The sequence below is a fragment of the Trichosurus vulpecula genome, chromosome 4 (genome assembly GCF_011100635.1).
Source record: "Trichosurus vulpecula isolate mTriVul1 chromosome 4, mTriVul1.pri, whole genome shotgun sequence".
Classification (NCBI taxonomy): domain Eukaryota; kingdom Metazoa; phylum Chordata; class Mammalia; order Diprotodontia; family Phalangeridae; genus Trichosurus; species Trichosurus vulpecula.
In genome coordinates this window covers 119,004,338-119,025,596 of record NC_050576.1, presented here as the reverse complement: position 1 = coordinate 119,025,596, position 21,259 = coordinate 119,004,338, and the positions used below count along the sequence as shown (strand labels likewise).

The 21,259-nt window shown below is 36.6% G+C and overlaps 1 pseudogene; it reads left to right on the top strand.

Moving 5' to 3' along the window:
* Nucleotides 1-2,868: 2,868 nt before the first annotated feature.
* On the top strand, nt 2,869-3,612 carry LOC118846828 (annotated as a pseudogene).
* The last annotated feature ends 17,647 nt before the right edge of the window (nt 3,613-21,259 follow it).

Sequence of the window (21,259 nt, the reverse complement as noted above, 5' to 3'; positions counted from 1 at the left end):
ATCCTCACCTCCATTATAAAAGCTTTTTTCTTGCCTCTTTTATGTGAGAAAATTTACCCCATTCTACCTCTCCCTTTCTCTTTCTCCCAGGTACTCAGAATCCAAATTCAATACTCTCTTTACTCCAGTATTTCTTCACAACATTAATGTAATAGTTCTTTCTTTCCAGAAATAATAATTTTTAAAAATCAGTAAGGTTAGTTGCTTCTTGCATATAGTAACATTTACCATGTTCAAATATCTACAAATTTGTCTGAACAAAAAAGAGCTATATGATATTGCCATATCTTTCATCAGAAGATTTTTCCCAGTTGATGCTTTTTTTCCTCAGATGCCTAAGCATGACTTTTGTTGATTTTAGTATTACAATGGTTCATCATAAGCAGTTTACCCAGAAAATGAGTTGAGTGTCTGAACCAGATTGTAAACAGATCTGGGAATAATAAGGTGTATAATACGTCACAGGTGGGTAGTGATGAGATGAAAGGCAATGAAATTGACAAGACTGACAAATTGTCTAACTTAGGCACCTAGCAGAACACCATGACTTTATAGGAGATCACTGAATTATCAATCGACCAGCAAGCATTTATTAAATGACACTACATGCCAGGCACTATGTTAGGTACAGATACAATACAAAGAATGAAATAAACCCAAATCTTTTTTAATTCTCAAATTTATTTTATTTTGAACTTAAATACCCAATAAAATAGGTATTTCCTTATACATGGTAGAATACAAAAAAGTATTATACCCCAAACTGGGAATCTTTATTGTGTATAACTTGTTTTTCTTTTACAATATATAATAAATTCAACATGTAGCTTTCAAAGCTCTTATACTTATTTGTATTTTTTTCTTGTATTCAATCTGTTCTCTTATATACATTTAAAATGCTCTTTTCTTTTTTTCCTCCTTTTTTCTGGCTTCTGGCTCCCAACCTCCCTCTGTCCCACTCATTCTCATTTGGGAAAAAAGAACAAAAGAAAAATAAAAGCCTTGTAACAGATGTGTGTAGTTAATAAAAGTCCCATTTTGGCCACATCTAAAAATTTATGTTTCATTGTGTACACCGAGGGTATCCTTTCTCTGACAAGAGGTGGGTATCATGCTTCATCGTTGGTTCTCTGGATTCATGTCCAGTCTTAGCATTGATCAGAGTTCTTAAGACTTTCAAAAATATTTTTGTTTATAATGCTGTTATTGTGCTTTCAAAGTGCTTTATATGCAGAATATATTTCTTAGGTCCTTCCCTAGCTATCACATTAATTTGAAATCAAGATCTCTATTTAGGAAAATAGAGCAATTCGATTAAGGATCAATTGCATTGTTTCTTTTGAAATTAGTAAGGATAGTTAGTAAGAATATTTTTATTATACACAGATTTATAGTCTTAAAGTAAGATGGTGATCCAATAGTCATGTACTCCAAGCAATATTTGAACTGATTTCTCTCTACAAAAAAAGAATGAAGAAGACAGGGAAAGGCAAGAAGCAGAGGAGAAAAAGAGAAAGAATGTAATTGGATCTAATTACACAGACATTGCTGATAATTAGAGATTTTCTAGTGGAACAAGCATGCAGTCTGTGTGAATAAACAGGGGTTGACAAGTCAAGTTAGGAGAAGGCACCCTGTAGTCACCCAATTAAGATGGAGGGTATAATACAAGAAGAAAATGAATGCATTACAAAATTAGAAAGGTAAACTAGAACTAGACTCTGAAAAATATAAATTCCATGCTTAGGAGTCTATGTGTTATTAGAACTCATGAAGATTTTTGGTCAAGGGAATGCAATGGTCAGACCTAGACCTTGAGAAGATCACTTTGTCAACTGTGAGAAAGATGGTTCAGACCTGATACCAATGACTTCTTCTGGAGCACAGTTATTTAACTAGTTCTGGTTTCACCATATCATAATAGTCCAAATATCTTTATCATGTTCATGAAGATATCCTAAGAAACTAATAAATGTCTAACTGAAACCCAGACATATACCTATATTATCTTCTTGATCCACCAGCAATATCCTCAAAAGATTGAAGGTTTCTTTAATTTTCTTTTTATTATGATTTAGCAATTGTCAAAACTGTGAACATATAAATTAACAATTAAAAATTTAAAAAATTAAATATACAAAGAATATGAAAAGATATTGTACATAACCATGAATGTTCATGTACAGCTTTTAAGTTGTTTTCTACTGTATATTTTTCTATTTTTTATTGATGATCTTTTTCTCCATTCTTTTCCAACTCAAACACTACTTGCTAACTACACTCTCTTGCTCAATAGAAGACCTTTGCTTTTAAAAAAATGTATAGTCAATCAAGCAAATAAACATATTGGCCACCACCTCTCTTCCTTCAATACATTCTTCTTCTTTAATCTTCCAAAGCTTTGATTGGCCACTGAATTGCTCGGATTTTTATAATCATCCAATACTATTTACATTATTATGGTCACTGTGTATCACTCTCTGAATGGTAGTTTTAAAAAAGTGTTTTCAGAGACAATAGTTTCTCATTACTTTTAGCCTTATAATACCACAAACACAACATAGTTATTTAAAAATTGGGCAATTGTTTCATGGAGAAATTTGGTGTCATTAATGAACTTTTCAATTTGTCCTCTACTTTGATTTCCTCCTCCTATTCAACTTAATTTCTGACCCACTGACCATTTGCAGTGACAGAGAGAGAGAGAGAGAGAGAGAGAGAGAGAGAGAGAGAGAGAGAGAGAGAGAGAGAGAGAGATCAGGTTCATATACCCTCCTTTTCCATTTATTTAGCTTTACAGTACTTCACTCTGGTCAGATCATATTTGGGAGTGCTGTGTTCAGTTCTGGGCATCACATTTTAGGAAAGATGCTAACAAGGTAAGTGGCAGGATATTATTTTAGTTGACATCAATCTTGGAGTCAGGAAGACATAGTTTCAAGTCCTGCCCCTGACACACGTTGGCTGTGGAACCCTGAGAAAGTCACTTAATCTCTCAGTGTCTTTGACCAGTCTTTAAGTTTTAGCTGCCGGGCAGTTGCAGATCTACATCAGCAAAGGGAATCTCCTTACTAAGAATTCCTTATAGGCTCTTCCAGAGAAGGCTCTCACGCCGCTGTTGCAGCCGTGTCTCTTGTAATCCCCGAGAAGTTCCAGCACATTTTGAGAGTGCTCAACACCAACATCGATGGACGGCTGAAAATAGCTTTTGCCATCACAGCCATCAAGGGTGTGGGTCGAAGATATGCTCATGCAGTACTGAGGAAAGCAGACATTGACCTCACCAAGAGGGCTGGTGAGCTCACTGAAGATGAGGTGGAGCGTGTGATCACCATCATGCAGAATCCCCGGCAATACAAGATTCCAGACTGGTTCCTTAAACAGGCAGAAGGATGTAAAGGATGGAAAATACAGCCCGGTTCTGGACAACGGTCTGGACAATAAGCTGCGTGAAGATTTGGAGCGACTGAAGAAGATTCGGGTACATCGTGGGCTTTGGCACTTCTGGGGTCTCCGGGTTCGAGGCCAGCACACCAAGACTACAGTCTGCAGGGGTCGCACTGTGGGTGTGTCCAAGAAGAAGTAAACAACTTCACTGGCCTTGTCTATTAATAAATAGTTTATAACAACAACAACAAAAAAGAATTCCTTATGCCTTTGAAATTACAGGTATGGAACAGAAAAAAACAACAACAACCAGAAAAGCCACAGAAATTTCATAGGAAAGCAACCAGGATTCTGAGGAACCTCAGGATTATGCTGAATTATGATCAAACGGAGGAAATGGGGATGAGTGAGCCTTAAAAGGAGAAGAGTCAGGGGAAATGATAGCTAGCTTCAAGTATTTGAAAGGCTTTCATGTGGAAGAAGGGTTAGAATAGTCCCTGAGGATAGAGATAGAACATGTGGAATTAGTAAAGAGAGAAATTTAGGCCTGTTGTATGGAAAAACTTCCTTGCTTAACATTGTCCAAAAGTGAGGTGGGATGCTTTGAGATGGAGTGGAGTTCCTAACATTAGAGATTTCCAAGAATAGGCTGGATGAGCACTTATTGGGGTTAAGGCAGAGAGATTTCTAATCTCATGCAGATTGGACTAGAGAGACTCTGAGGCTCTGCCCTCTCAGTGAGTATATGATCCTGTGAAATGTACGCTATTATTGCATTTTTCAAGAAATGAAGAATGGCATATATTTTTAGAAAACATTTGCATTATTAGACCATTGAATTCATCTAATCAATGAGAATTTGTTTCCCCAATTATTTTATATTGATAATTGCAAAACATGTTAGTTTATCAAACTGAGGGGTAATCAATATAAATTAGATAATTAATGATATGGGTAACTCTAAATGGCAATATATGACTTCAAATAAATGAGAGTTCATGCTGATTAAGGAGAAGAGGATGACAGATACCTAGCAATTAACTAATCATGTCAGTAGTTCAACAAGATGAGCTTGAAATAAATGTGCAAAAAATTTGTGTGGGGGTTATAAATTTGATGAACATTCAATTTCATTAAAATAATTCACATAAAATATGATGAGTTTTTCCAGAGATAGAAGAAAACCTATTAAAGAAGAGAGACTGTGCACGTATATGTGTATTCCATATATTAAATACATTAAAGTTTATTTCTATGGATGTTAGTTAACTTATCTACATTAGACACATCTGTTGATTAATATCTAACATGTTTGTGGGTCACTATTTTTGCAGTGTTCCAGGCATCAGGTATCTTGACTATGGCTAATTTTAATAGAATAATATGTACAACAACACTCTTCCCCACTTCATTTTCATTCTTAATTAATGCCATTTTAGCAAGTTCATGTTAATACGTTTTAGACTTTAATCTTATTAGATCTATGTCACAGGTGATACCTAATTATGGTCCCATACTAGGCCAAGGAACTGTTAATATTTATTGCTTAATGTAAACAAAGAACAAGAAAATAAATAAACACTAATGTCAGATAAAAATTGACTTGTTCCAGGTCTGTTAGAAAAGATTATTCATGAAATAGAAATTTGTTCACACTTTTCACACTGATATATTATGAAATAATAGCTGTAGCTCATATATACTCATATACATATTATCATATTGTCATGTTCCAATAATCTATTTTTTCTATGATGGAAGAACTAACACAGGTAAAATAAGAAAGAAAAATCTATCAATCTGTGGGTCATTTGTCTATATGAAATAAAATATGTGGTTTGACAGATTTGCTCCTCTCCCCATATTCCTAGTAAAATCCTGCCTTCCCCACCACAAGTGACCTATTATCTGAGTTTCAAATACATATTAGTTGACTATGTTAGTAGAGACATAGAGAGCTCATGATAGAATGTGAAGGTATATATGTTCATAGTGAAGATTGGAATTAGATCATAATCTTGAAATAGTAACTGAGGAGAGACCACAAAAGTAGGGAAAAGAAGTAAAAGAGCGAAAGCATATTATCCCCAAAAGAAGTATATAGAATTTAGGAGAATATGGTTGATAGTATAGTTGATAGTACTGTAGAGGCCAAGAATGATAAAAATTGAGAAAATGATATTGGATTTGGAAATTAAGAGATCATTAGTAATCTAAGAAATGGAATAGATTCCTGGAACGATGAAGTTGCAAGCCATATCCCAAAGAGTTGTGAAGTGAATAATTAATGTGGAGACAATGAGTGTACATAGCTTTTTCTAGGAAATTTAAAACCATTTTCAAAGTCAAATAAAAAAATATGTATAATGTATTGTGTCTGGGATTATTTATTTAATTTTGGAGTATGGATTTTTCATCTCATTTAAACAATTATGATAATGCTCATAGTTTGAATACTGTTCCAAACCCTTGATAGCTTTGTATTCCTAATCAAGTCAATTACGTATTATGTTCCTTGACTTCCTCACCTGAAAAAAAAAACAAACTTCTAGATTGGTTGTGAGAAATATATGTGAAGTGCTTTGCATATTTTAAAGCAATATATAAATGCTAGCTAGTATGGCTAGTATTATTCATGAGAATTGGCCTTAGAAACAGAAAGACTTGGGTTCAAATTCTGCCTGTGACACATATTAGCCCATGACCTAAAGCCAGTAACTTAGCCCCTCAGTAACCTTCCCAACATGTCATTTGCTACTTTCATGCTTATTGGAAAATAAAAAGGTTGATCACACTGACCGACTAATTATCTATGTATTTGCCTCAGGTAAATGTATCCTTTGGGAGAAAAGAAAAAGAAAAAATCATAAATACCTCTATTCCCTTCAAAGAAAGTGATAAAAAGGTAATGCTAATGTTGCTAAACAGTTGATGGTCTGAACTGACAAAGGGAATCTCTCAGTGGAAATTTCCTACACAAGTTAAATCAAGATCCAGACTAAAAACAAAAACTTGCAAGGCACTGTTCTAGGTACTTAGGGAGGTACAATGATCAGTAAGATACAGTTGTTGCCCTCAAGGAGCTTTCACTAGTCAGTACTGCTTTTATAGAAGGAACCAGGACCATGGTCAGGATAGAACATTGTTTAATGTGGTAGAGGAGCTGTTGCAAGGTGGGCTGTATTCCACCAATATTGTCATACAGTACAGAGCAGGAACACCATAACTGGGGTTCTTTGACAAGGATGTGTTACTGGTGTTGATAGACTTAACTAGGCTAGTTGACCTTTGTGCCTTTAGGCAGTTTACATTGTTTAATGTAAAGACCCAGGTGAGGCCCAAGTCAAGGACATAAGATAGGTGTGATTTCATGTTCTGGGTGTTCCAAGAAGAATTTCCTTTAATTTCATTGTATCTTCCTATTTCCAATGCGCTAACAAGGCAGTCATGGGTCTGCTATCTTGAGACATCTCTTGACACCATTTGATTGGCTACAGGTCAATATCTCTGTTTAGGGGGCAGCTAGGTGGTGCAGTGAGTAGAGCACCGGCCCTGGAGTCAGGAGGACCTGAGTTCAAATCCGGCCTCAGACACTTGACACTTGTACTAGCTGTGTGACCTTGGGCAAGTCACTTAACCCCAAATGCCCTGCCAAAAAGCAAAAAAAAAAATAAACTCTGTTTAAGCTGAGTATGTGTTAAGACATTTCCTAAACAACTTATGTTGGTTTTCTGAATTAGCTCTTGTTCTGAGACTCTTCCACCATCATTCTACAGGTAAGGTAATTTTTTTTTTAATTTGGAGAGGGACCCAGAAGTAATAATCCCTTCTAGATGTATTTGCATTGCACAGGTAGTTAGTTCATCATGTTGGGGAACAATTACAAGATGTGCAGATTGTGACCACTGGGATAATGTCAGCCTATTTTTGTCATGATGGCCACCTTTCCAGTGCTATAAAAGACAGTAGCCTGTCCCCTCTTGAACCTGCTAAAATATAACTGACCCTCTTTACTGCACCTTCAGGTCAATTAACTTTGAATCTTTGAAGTTTTTTCCATAGGGGGAGAAACCTTTCATTTCTGCTCATCTGTAACAGCTAGATTTTTGAGTAAAAGCAATGCAGGGAAAGAAGCCAACGACCTCTGTTTCATAAGCAGGCAATCTAGGTGACAGTTTTTAAGGGTGTGGAGATATCTAGGTAAATAGAACTTTAACATTTAAGATTTTACTCTGGGCAGGGAAGAAATGGCAATAAAGGATGGTGCAAGGACCAGCAACCTATTACTCCTGGAAGGACACTGACATAGCATTAAGTGAAGTAGAGGGAAATTGGAGTAACCCTTAGCACTGATTATTTCTTCAAAGGTCAAGCAGGCAGGAAATGTTGGACATGCAAACATTTAGAGGGGCAGGCATAGATTATTAGTTGCACAAAACAACTGTTACTCAGGAAAGTAGGTAATCAATAAGAGACAGCTGCAGTAATCTTACCACATTTTAATAAATTGAAATAGAATGTTTATCACATTTTCAACGCAAGCCAATTTCTCCTAGGTATATGTGAAAGGTCCTATAAATTGTACCTTTTTCCAAGTCTTGGAGTAAGGTAGGGGAAAGAAAGGTTTCAGGAGGAGGAAATGAGGTCTGCATTGTTGTGATAAAATATTTCAGCGCCATAGTAGAGGATAGTAACTCCTATGATCAGCAGAGTGTATGGGGGGGGGGTTCAAATGAAGGCAGGGAAGCTCTGCTAACTATAATATATTGTGCTGCTATTGTGGCGACATGCAGGAGTTATATGTTCAAGACTTTTTAAGGAAAAAGAACTGTTACTAGTGCCAGTACACTTAGTTAAGTCATTACCTTTCATGCCTTTGAGAGTTTTGAATTCAAGGAACAAGATTAACTCCTAGATGAGGCTTCACAGCATGTTAAAAGCATCATCGAATTGCCACTCTGTGATACTAGTAGTCAAAGAAACTGCCAGGTAAAGAAGGAATATGTCTATATGTCTCTTCCTTTGATGTCCAATGTCTCACAGCAGTCCTTAGGATTGTCTTCAATTGACAATAGGTCAACGTTTCAGTAAGGACTGGCGAGAAAATATTTTAGGCACTTAATAAATGCTTGTTCCCTTTCCTCTTCCCTCTTCCCAATGCCAAGTCAAAACTTTGTAGAAATTTGGTTTAGAATTTAAGGGCTGAGTAACAGTCTTAAGAGGAGTTGTATCTCGACCTATCATTTTAATAAGGCTTTTTCATTATGTCAGATGGATGGGTTGTGATCAGCAGTCATGGAGGGAATGAATATCTATGATGTACTCAAGCATGTCCTTCCATATCCATATTCTGATCATGGGTCCCTTCTCATTAAGGCTGGAATCTGAGGTCAAATTTGGCTTCCTGTTTTATGCTCTCATTCATGAAGCTTGCTATCCCTCTTTTGTCTCTTTTTGTATAGACATCTGATCCTGACTCCTTTCTTGAATTTTTGTCTCCAGTGGATTCCTGGGCACCATCATTACTATTTTCCCCTTCAATTTATCAACTCTTTTTAGTACCCAGTTTGATAGTTATATGGAGACCTCTCTCTCTCTCTCTCTCTCTCTCTCTCTCTCTCTCTCTCTCTCTCTCTCTCTCTCTCCCTCTCTCCTATTCAATTAAAAGTCCTTTTGTTACATTTACTAGAACTCAGATAAATGCATTTTTACTAGCTCTTGAACTTGATCTTTGATTCAGACTCCATCTTGCCTATATTCCCATATTTCTAGTCATGCTGTTGCTTTCTTTTGAAAGCAGTGATGAAAACACCACCTGTACCTCCGTGGTCTTCAGTTTCTTAACCAAAACTTCTTAGTTCTTAGAATGCATTCTAGGTTCCTTATGGTACTATTATCTGAAATGACACGCATGACCAGAGATGAGTAATTGGAAATACAGTTTGCTAAGAATTGGAAGGTTCTCCATTATGTCTAGGATACTTACCTCAGAAACAAAATAGCACTCTTTACTCCTAATGATAAGGCTTATCTCCTGAAACTGGGTAAAATACTTTCTAGCAGAGGATCATATTCTAGTATATTTCTGGGTTATAATGTTTTGCTGACTCGTGAGAATTTATGTCAATTGTAGCAACTTTATGTGGAGCTTTCCAAAACATGGAATATTTGACACCTATTTGGATTTAGAATCATAGATTTTTAGATCTGGAAAGGAACTTAGTCCAACTCCTTCATTTCGCAAATGAGGAAACTGAGTTGCAGAGAAGTTAAGGGCTTGCTCAAAGGCAGATAGATAATAAAAAACAGAGCCAGGACTTAAACCTGCACCTTCTAACTATAAATCCAGAGTTTTTTTTTTTTTACCACTGTACTACAGGAATTTTGTTTTCGTTTATTGCCTTTCTTTGTATCTTCAGTACTCAGCATACAGCAAGCCTTTAATAAATAATTGTTGATACTTTTTCCAGCCTTCCTTCTTTAATTCAATTGAGGTAATCAGTCATTAAGTCTTAGAATGTAGCTACATGTCCTCCCCCCAAAAGAGTTATGGATGGAATAGTAGAATAATCTTTCTGTAAAGCATCAGACTTTGTTTAGAGTCCTGGGTCAGATTTTTCCTAGTTCTAGATTACTCAAAATATCAGCAAGTTTAAATCTTGGATCATCATATCAACCCAAGTAGTGTATATTTTAAATCCATGCCCAATTGATATTCAGTGAAAAGACAGGATATTTAGACCCAAAAAGGGAAGACTTTAGTAGTTGGTGGTATTGTAGCATTATTATCTTCAGGTAGTTGGAGAGTTATATGAAAGAGGGCTTAAATTTGTTTTGTTTGACTCCCAGAGGGCAGACATAGGAGCAATGAGTGGGAAATACAGGAAAGCAGTTTTCATTTTGATACACAAAAAATTTCCTAACAATTAAAGATATTGTAAAATGAAATGGACTGCCTTGGAATGTGAGTTTCAGAAGCAGGATAACCCCTTTGTTGGGGATGTTTTACATGCAGAGAAGATTCAGTCTCTTACTGAAGCTGGACCAGAATATCTCTGAGGTGTTTTCCTGCTCTAAAATTCTATGATTACAGGCTCTGCCTCAGGAAAAGAATAATGTATTTTCATCATTTGTTGAAACAGAAATAATTAAAAAATAACAGAAAGATCAGACAAATGGTGCATGGTGCACACCATTCCTCTTTTTAAATTCCAACCTGCCACTGACTTTACTGTTAGTGTGACCCTGGGCAAGTCATTAAAATTCTTTGGGATTTAGTTTATCTATAAAGAGGCAATTTTGCTCAACAACCTCTGAGTACCTTTTAGCTTTAAGTTCTATAATTCTAAGAAATAAACTGGGAATAAAGCATCCTTGCCACATTCTAATTTTCAGTGGAGAAAGAATGTTAACTTGGAGGGAGCTGAATGCTAGATAGTTCTACATATGTGATAAGTATGGAAATATTTTCTGACTCTTTCCACTTACCAGAATTAAGGATGTTATTAAATTCCAGTTACAGAGAAAGTGGAATAACTTTCCCAAAGCTTTATGAAAAAACAGTAGAATGAAAATAAAACATTAGGAAATAAAATTCATATCACATAAGGAAAATTGAAACTTTGTAACAATCAGTGCCACCTACTAGAGGAAGGAGCTGCTTTAGGAGAAAGTAGGTTCATCCTTACTAGAGATCTTTAAGGCAGCTACTACATTGAAGGACTGTAGGTCTTGGAATACTATAGTCCATAGAACAAAAGAGCAAGGGTTATGAACAAGGGTAAACTACCCAGTAAAGTTAAGTGTAATCCTAAGTGAACTCAAAGACTCTCAGGTTTTTATGACAAAAACCTCAGAACTTAAGGGAAAATTCAACATATAACATCCAGGAGAAATGTAAGGTAAATATTAAAGACTAATAAGGAACTCAATAAGGTCAAATTGTTTACTTCATATATATGAAAATATTAATAGTACTCTTATGATTGTCATCATTATTTGGGTAGTTTGAAATAAAGGCATGGGCTGAGTTGAGTTTGATGGGGTAATTCTAAAAAGGAGTAATCATCTCATACAAATGATACACAAAAGGAAAAGTTGATACAGTTGATATATATGTATATATGTATAAAAGTCTTCTAAATTCAGAAAAAAAGAGGGCAAGGGGATAGGGTGGATAAAGGAGGGACTCTTACAGGGATGATTGGGTTAATGAATAGGAGGACAAGGTAGTGGGGTAGAAGTAAAGTAGAAGAGTAAGAAGGGATAGGGTAATAGAGTGAGAAAGTAGGGTTAGGTAATAGGTTGAGGAAAAATAGGAATGAGGAAAATACACAAGTAATTGTAGTTTAGAATGTGAATGGGACAAATTTACCCATAAAATAAAAATGGGTAGCAGATTAAAAATTTGAATTGAACAATATGTTGCTTTTAGAAAATACTATAAAAATGAGAGATACACACAAAGATAAAATAAAGGACAGATGTAGAATTTAGTATGTAAAAAATCAGGGATAGTAATCTTGATCTCAGAAAGCTAAAATTAAAATAGATTTAATCAAAAGTAAAAATTAGAGAAACTACACAGTCAGAAATATTATCCAATACTGTTTTAGACCATTTAAAATACCTAAGCAGTATAAATACCTGTGCATATACCTGCCAAAACAGACACAGGAATTATATGAACATAAACATAAAACACATTTTAATAAATAAATTCAGATCTAAATAATTGAAGTAATATTTATTGCTAATGGGTAGGTAAAGCCAATATAATTTTTAGAATGACAATTTTATCTAACTAATCTATTTATTGAATGTCATCCTAGTTAGATTATTAAAGAAAATTACTGACTTAGAAAAAATAATAACAAAGTTCATTTGGAAGAACAAAAGGATAAGAACTTCAAAGAAAACAGGTAAAAAAGTAAAGGAAATAAATTCAATAGCGTAAGACTTTAAGCTATATTATAAAGTAAGAGCATTGTTGAAGTGCTAAAAGGATAATTTTGATTACTTTAAAATAAAATTTTCTTGTATAAATAAAACCTATGTGGCCAAGAATGCAGAAAATTGGGGAAAAAAAGCTTTCACAGACAATCTTTCACATAGCATGTGATTTGGTTGGAACATTGCTGTGGTGTAGGAAATGATGAGCTGGCTGATTTAGAAAAATATGTAAAGACTCGGACTTCAAAAGAAGAGGCTATTCACCTTCAGATAAACAGATGATAGGAGGAAATAAGCATAGTACAGTCTTACATATATGTGTATAAGTGTATAGGTGTATGTTTATAGATATCTGGGCATATGTGTGTGTATCCATGCTTAATTTAGGGTGGAGGGGGAAGGGAAAGGAAAAAAATAAAGTAAAAAGTACACAGCAGAGAACAAAAGAAAAGCAACAAGGAAGCAAAGAAAAGCTAAGCAGCTTTGAAAATGTGTAGTGTTTATCATATAGGTTTTCTTGAAATGGAAATTAATTTTTTATTTTGAATCCTTAATTATGGTCTGCTTACATGGCAACATTTTTTCTCATTTTATATTTAAGTTTAAAGTTAAAAAAATCTAAAAAAGTAAAAGAAATCTTTAAGAATAGGCAAGATTATGATTTGTAGGAAAAGTAGTAGCTATGATTTATTTTGTGGTGTGGCTGGGACTAGATTGTCATTGAGGAGGCCCTTTCCAACTCAAAAACTGTTTTATTCTTCAATAAATATGGTAGGAAGATAGTTTATGATCCAGAACTAAGGAGAGAGAATGTCTTGATTCATGAGCATTATCTTTTAAAAAAAAATTGAAGCAGTGGAAGCCTGGAAATGGAGCCCTCTGGGATTTGGTGAATAGATGAATGGCTTGTATGGCTTGATTTAGTGAATTATGGAATTATCAAAGATAAGTATCTCCAACTGAAGATTTTGTATATATACATATATATGTATATACACACACACATACATATACATGTATATGTACATGCATATACACATACATACATATGCATGTGTGTATGTATATACATATGTGTGTATATACATATAGGTGTGTATGTATATATATACATACACACACACACACACACACACACATATATATATATATATATATAAAGAGAGAGAGAGAGAGAGAGAGAGAGAGAGAGAGAGAGCGCTAAAAGAGTAGCACTTACAAAAGAATGGTATGGTAGAAACACCCCAAAATCGAACTTCTTCCACTCCAAATGACTTCTATTTTTCTATTGAGTTTCCAAGGAGAACCGTTTATAATAGACAACATGCTCAATTAAAAGCTGTAAATATTTTAGGTAGGACACACACAAAGTGCTGGGTAAGTCATTTAACCTTTATTTTTTTAAACCCATATTGTTGTTATTTGGTCCTATCTGACTCTTCATGACCCTATTTGGGGTTTTCTTGGCAAAGATACTAGAGTGCTTTGCCTTTTCCTTCTCCAGCTCATTTTACAAATGAGGAGTTGAGGCAAACAGGGTAAGTGACTTGCCCAGGAGTACACAGTAAGTATCTGAGGCCAGATTTGAACTCATGTCTTCCTGACTCCAAACCTAGTGTTCTATCCACTGCACCACCTAGCTTCCTGTGAGAACTCTTTAAATGGCTAAGTTTAAGAATAGTTGTGGATCTATGCTGGAAGGAGTTCCTTAAGGAAAGCTCCCAACAAAGATATAATTTTAAGTCTATATCACTCCCCAATCAAAAAAATAATTTTGTACACTTCTCAAGTGAGTTGAAAAGTAATCATAAGTTCTTTGTTGTAAGAGATACTTCTCTTAGGAGAGAGGAGGGGAGAGATCCAGGGGAAATTTCAGACAATGTAAAATAAAAAGCTATCAATAAAAATTGTATCTTTAGTCAAATCAAATCAAGCTGGTGCTTGAAGGAAGCCTGGGAAACCAGGAAATAGCAGTGAGGAATGAGAGGTTTTGAAGCATGGGGAATAGCCAGTGAAAATGTTTGAAGATGGGACATGAAGTGTCTTGTGTAAGAAACAGCAAGGAGGCCAGTATTGCTGGATTTCAGAGGATATGGAAGGGAATCAGGTATAGGAAGACTAAAAAAGGATTAGAAGGGGCTAGGTTATGAAAGGCTTTAAATACCAAACAAAGGATTTTGTACTCAATCCTCAAGGTCATAGTGAGCCTCTCTAATTTATTAATAAGGGGGTGACATGATCAGACCTGTTTTTAGGGTTCAATTTGATAGCAAAATGGAGAATGGGCTGGAGTGGGAAGAAACTTGAGGGAGGAAGAGCAACTCAAATCCTATTGCAATAGTCCAGGCAGCCCCCTTCTCCCACTGGTGAGTTCCTTTCAGAACCTCCATTTTGAGGAAGGGCCCAAACAAATAACACTTCACTGCCTAAACTTCACCATATTACCTTAGCTGTCTCTTCCCTCTGTTCCTTTGTCTCCCTTCCATCTGATTTCTTCACAGAATCTTAATTTGGGAAAGGGCCAGGACAAGGCTTTCTTCATTCACCAGACTTTGCCCCCAGTTCGTCGTGAAAAGGAAAGTCTGACTCTCAGGTCCCTATAATCCTGTGATGAGGAACATCTTTTTCCTGCTTGTTGATCCTATACATGTTTAATATGCTTGGTATGTATCTGTTTGGTGGAAGAATAATAACAATAAGGTCTGCTGTCCTATAGATAGATTTGTAAAACAACAAATTCATTAGTGTTAGGCAGAATTTACCAAACTGTCAAGGCAACTTAATTCAATGTATTGTACTTCATTTTATCCCCCCCTTCTTTGGTGCATGTTCATTATATAGATTTTACCAAGTTACACTGGACAGATAACATTTTTTTTAAAGAAAAACATTAGGTGTTTTATTTGATCCCTTAAAAGTACCACCCCCTCAGCCAAGGGGGGCAGAGCCAAGATGGTGGCTTGAAAACAGGGACTTGCTTAAGCTCTCCCCCAAATCCTTCCAAACACCTGTAAAAATGACTCTAAACTAATTCTAGAGCTACAGAACCCACTAAATGACAGAGTGAAACAAGTCTCCAGCCCAAGATGACCCAGATGGTCGCTGAGAAGGATCTATTGCACCATGCTGGGAGCAGAAGGCAGCCCAGAGTGGGCCTCACCAGGACAGACCAGGCCTGAGTAGACTGGGTGGAGCAGACCTCATGGCACTGAATCACTGAGCTGTAGCAGTTACCAGACTTCTCAACTCACAAACACCAAGGACAACTGAGGAGGTCAGTGGGAAAACTGTTGGACCTGGGTGAAGGAAGTATGTGGTCTAGCCCCAGCCCCAGGGTGGTGGAGGTGGCTGCATCTGGAGTTGAGGTGTCTGCTTCCAGCTCCAGGCCCACAGAGAGTGGGGGGAATCAGGTGGCTAGTCAGAGAAAGAATGCAGGGATCACTTTGCTGGTGCTAAGGCAGCATTCTCTCACTTTGCCCTGCTTGGATCTGGGTTGCAGTCTTGGTTGATAGTCCTTGGGGGAGGAGGAGTGCTGGTGTGGCAGAGCTTGCAGTGACTATGGAGAGGGAGTCCTCCTGGTAGTTACATGGCAGAAAGGAGTGCTTTCACTCACGGACCAGAACACAGGCCAGGAGAGGAATATCATATGACATCAGAATAGAAGTAGCTCTGAAAACAGCAGCACAAAACCCCTGAAGCTTGGAACAAAGCACTCTCTTCTCTGGAAGTAGTCATACCCTGACAAAAAGCTCAAGGGTCAACTATTTGGCTGGGAAAATGAGCAGGCAGCATAAAAGGACTCAGACTACAGAATCTTTCTTTGGTGACAAAGAAGATCAAAACATACAGTCAGAAGTCAACAAAGTCAAAGAGCATATATCAAAAGCCTCCAAGAAAAATATAAATTAGTCTGAGGCCATGGAAGAGCTCAAAAAGGATATTGAAAATCAAGTAAGAGAAGCAGAGGAAAACTTGGGAAGAGAAATGAGAGTGATGCAAGAAAGTCATGAAAAACAAGTCAATGACTTGCTAAAGGAGAGCCCAAAAAATACTGAAGAAAATAACAACTTAAAAAATAGACTAACCCAAATGGCAAAAGAGCTCCAAAAAGCCAATGAGGAGAAGAATGCCTTGAAAGGCAGAATTAGACAAATGGAAAAGGAGGTCCAAAAGGCCACTGAAGAAAATACCACCTTAGAAATTGGAATGGAGCAAGTGGAAGCTAGTGATTTTATGAGAAACCAAGAAATTATAAAAACAGAACCAAAAGAATGAAAAAATGGAAGACAATGTGAAATATCTCATTGGAAAAACCACTGACCTGCAAAATAGATCCAGGAGAGATAATTTAAATATTATTGGACTACCTAAAAGCCACGATCAAAAAAAATAAAATTCTAAAAAAAGTAAATTCTCCACTCTATGGGCCAAACTGAAGGCATTTTCCACTTCCCACATCCATCCCCAAAAGACATGCTCTTGGACTGAACATCAGTAGAATTATACTTTTGTTGTATGTGTATATTTAGTCACCTATGTGATGTAGTATGTAGAGCTCTGGAGTAGGAATCAAGAAAACCTGCATTTTAATCATGCCTAAGTTATCTACTATCATTTTGCCTCTGTTTGCCTTAATTTCCTCAAAGGTCAAAAGGGGATGACAATAGCACTATCATCTCAGGGTTGTTCTAAGTCAGTCCATCCATAAACACTTATTAAGCACCTACTATGTGTCAGGCAGTGGGCTAAGAACTGGGGATTCAAAGAAAGGTAAAAAACAATTTCTGCTCTTAAGGAGCTCACATTCTAATGAGGAAAGCAACATAAAAATAACTGTACAAACAAGCTATATACATAATAAATTGGAAATAATCAATTTGCAAACTTTAAGGAGCTATATAAATGCTAATAGCATAGGAAAGGCTCACTGTCTATACTCACTGCGGCTTAAAAGAGCAAGTAAACCAAATCACACAAGTAATAGAATAATTGAGGCTCAAACTCAGGCCTCCTGACTCTAAGTGGGCAATATCCTCTCTCCTGATAGGATTGCCAGGACTTGAATTCAGGTCTTCTGAAATAAGAGGCTCTTTCATGTGCTATCTATGTTGCCTTGGCCTAGTCACCTAGAGTCTCTGCGCGTTGTTTTCATCCTCTGTAGGAATGGGAAGGTGGTTTCTTGCAGTGCCTTCCTCACGTTGGGCTCAGGTAAGAGTTGGTTTGTAAAGTGATTTATTGACTATAAAGCACTATAGTGAATATGACACAAAATAACGATGTTTGATGCTGTTATGAGTGCTATTGTATTCTGTATTATCACTTCTTTTTTAATCAGCAGGATTATGATTATTGTATAATAATCCATTGGTAGGATATAATTTAAATGATAAAAAAGACTAGAAATAAGAAAGGTGAAAGAAAATGTTATGAGCCCCTAAAAGCTACCATTATACATTATACATATAAGCTTATATACTTAAAATTGTAGCAAAGATTTGGGGCTACTCTGTATATATAAAAAGAGGCTGTTGTATATAAGATTGTGCTTCCCAATAAAGGAACTAAAAGAGAAATCGCCCAAATCTGGTAACCCCACTCCTAAGAACCCTACTGGACTGGAGGGGTTTACAGTGTTTTCAGGAGGACTAGAGCCTCTGGTATGTGGGCTTGCTGAGTCCTTTTCAGGGCTGCTCATCCACCTTTGGTGTAATCTATAGCCTAACTCTTACCTGTGGTTCCAAGAAGCCATATAGCATGTGCAGCAGTCACATTTTGGTAAAACCATCTTGTCAAATGGGCTAAACCAAGTTGAGGGTAACCAATAGGCCTCAAACCCATTGATGTGTTTGAGTTAGGGAGGTGTCTACCCCAAGACATCCCCTGACAGAATGGGAAGTTGAGAACAATTTGTTCAAGTGGCCATGAAGGCTATTGAAGCAGATGCTATGTGGAGTGCTGAGAGCTTGGTCAGACATCGAAGATACCAACATCATCCACGGCATCCGAACCATCACCAGTCATTTTTACTTTTGTCCTAAGACAAATGTCCTATATTTGTTCAGATTGCAGTCCCAAGAAGAAGAAAAAATTATTAGCAAATATTCCTTAACAATAGTGAGGCATTCATGCATTAAGCTACCTAGGGCCGATGTTATTTTCGTCTTATTTTCCAAGGCTTTTGTTTTAAAAGAATCATATCCTTTGGGTTTGTTTTAAAGTGATGACCCTTCATATACTAAGAAAACTTGGCTAAGCTGAAGTAAGGTTCGAATTGGATGAACAGGAGATCTAGAAGATTCTCTTTAAGAATACCTAAGAAATAAACATATAGGTTTGACTCTAACGAAATCATTAGAGCTCCGAAATTTCATCTGCTTAGCTCAGCTAGTGATATAAGGGCTATGGTAGAGTGAAGTAAGTCTATGATAAGGTAGAAAGATTTTGGGGGCAATTATGGGTTAGGTTACAAGTTCTTCCACTTGGTAGCTTTTTTAGCTTTGTAGAATCATTTACCTCTCTGAGCTTCAGTTTCCTTGTAAAGTGGTGCTTGAAAATTAGGTACCTCACAAAGTAGGAAAAATGAAATGAAATAATGAATGCAAGATACCCTATTAATGTCAGCTCTCTGTTATTAATAAGCTAACATAACATCTTCAGTCTCCATGTGGACTAATGTAGAACTCAATTTTTAAAAAAAAATTATTAAAAATGATCTTTACATGTAATTGGAAAAAATAAAATACAATTAAAAAAATAAAATGAAGTGCTCAGTGTTATATGTGAGAAATAGTAAGGAGGTCAGTGTCACTGGATTGCAGAGTATAGATGGGGCTAAGGTAAAGGCAAATTGGAAAAGGAAGAAGGGGCTGGGTTATTGTAACAACAATGTTACTAGAAGCTGCTATGGAGGTGTAAGACCAACAAGACCAACAACACCAGAACACAGGAGGGCTGCTAGCACAGGCTTTTTGATCTACTTTTCTAAGGAAAGCAACTTTAAGGGATTTACAATCTCACTTTAATTAAACATACATATATCATTCACTTAGTTCAGGACAAAAAGTCAGAACCTTGAACTTCAGAGCAAATACAAACAGAAATTACAAACCGAAATTATATAAACAGAGCAAACACACAGTTATCAACAGACAGTCTTCTAGCTGTCTGACAAAAGCTATACAAAAATAGTTGCCAGAGAGAAAAGCACTGTCATCTGGATTTTCAAAGCCAGGGGCTCCTTAAGAGCTACCCAGTCTCCACACCAACACCCTTCCAATGAGTGAGCCCCAAACAAAAAATGCTGATCTCAGAGAATATATATACTTCTTCAGGGTCAGAGGTCTTCACACCTCTCATGACCTAATTAGCAAAAAGGTGTGGGCCTTCCTACAAACAAAGGCAAGACTCAATCAAAGGCACTTGATTGCCTTAGTGCTGAGAAACGCTTCAAAACAAAAGACGACAAAAAGTCCCACTTTGCTTGCCATTACATTTATGAAGGTCATTGAAGGCCAAACAGAGGATCTTATATGTGATCGTGGAGGTAATACAGAGCCACTGTAATTTACACAGGTGTAACTTAGACCAACACTTTAAGAATATTGCTTTCGCAGCAAAGTGGAGGAGGGATGGGTGTGGAACTTGAGGGAGAACATTAAAATCATTTCTTTAATATGATGGGAAGAATATTTTTGGCTAATAAGTAGATTTTTTCTTACTTTTCATCCTGCTAAATAATTTGAATAAAAATTTGTGTCTTAAAAACGTCTTGTATTCCATTTTTTGATGTGTTTTCTGGATATTTGAGCCCCAAGAACAACTGTAAAATAATTCTCTTTCCCCCTCTAAAAATTAATGAGGGAATATCCCTAGTGGTTGCATCTTGATGCCAGTTGCTGCAAGATACAAATTGCCTTCTTGTTCCTTGGGAGGGGGGTTCTTTTTTTAATTTATTTATAGTTTTCAACATTCATTTCCACATGATTTTGAGTTACAAATTTTCTCTGCATCTCTGCCCTTCCCCTACTCCAAGATGTCATGAATTCTGATCACCTCCTTCCCCAGTCTGCCGTCCCTTCTACCCCACTCCACCCCCCACATCCCTTTTCCCCTTACCTTCTTGAAGGGCAAGACAGATTTCTATACCCCATTGCCTGTATATCTTATTTCCCAGTTGCATGTAAAAACAATTTGTTTTTAACATTTGTTTTTAGAACTTGGAGTTCCAAATATTCTCCCTTCTTCCCTCCCCACCCACCCTCCTTGAGAAGGCAAGCAATCAATATAGGTTATACATGTATTGTTATATAAAACATTTACATAATAGTCAAATTGTGAAAGACTAACTATATTTCCCTCCATCTTATCCAGTCCCCCTTTATTCAATTTTCTCCTTTGACCCTGTCCCTTTTCAAAAGTGTTTGCTTTTGACTACTTCCTCCTCCAATCTGCCTTCCCTTTTATCATCCCTGCCCCCCCCCCCCCCCCCCCCCGCCACCTTACCTTCTTCTGCCCTACTTTCCTGTAGGACAAGATACCCAATTGAGTTTGCACGTTATTCCCTCCCTGAGACAAATCTGATGAGAGCTAGACTTACTCATTCCCTTTCACCTGCCCCCTCTTCACTTCCAATAGAGCTGCTTTTTCTTGCCACTCTTATGTGAGATAATCTACCTCATTCTATCTCACCTTTTCTCCCTCTCCCAATACATTCTTCTCTCACCCCTTAATTTTATCCTTATGGTTGAATTTTAGTAAGTCCATTATGATTTCTCTCTCCTGTTTACCTTTTCATGCTTCTCTTGATTCTTGTATTTGAAAGTTAAATTTTCTATTCAGTTCTGGTCTTTTCATTGAGAAAGCTTGGAAGTCCTCTATTTTAATGAAAATCCATATTTTGCCTTGGAGTTTTATACTCAGT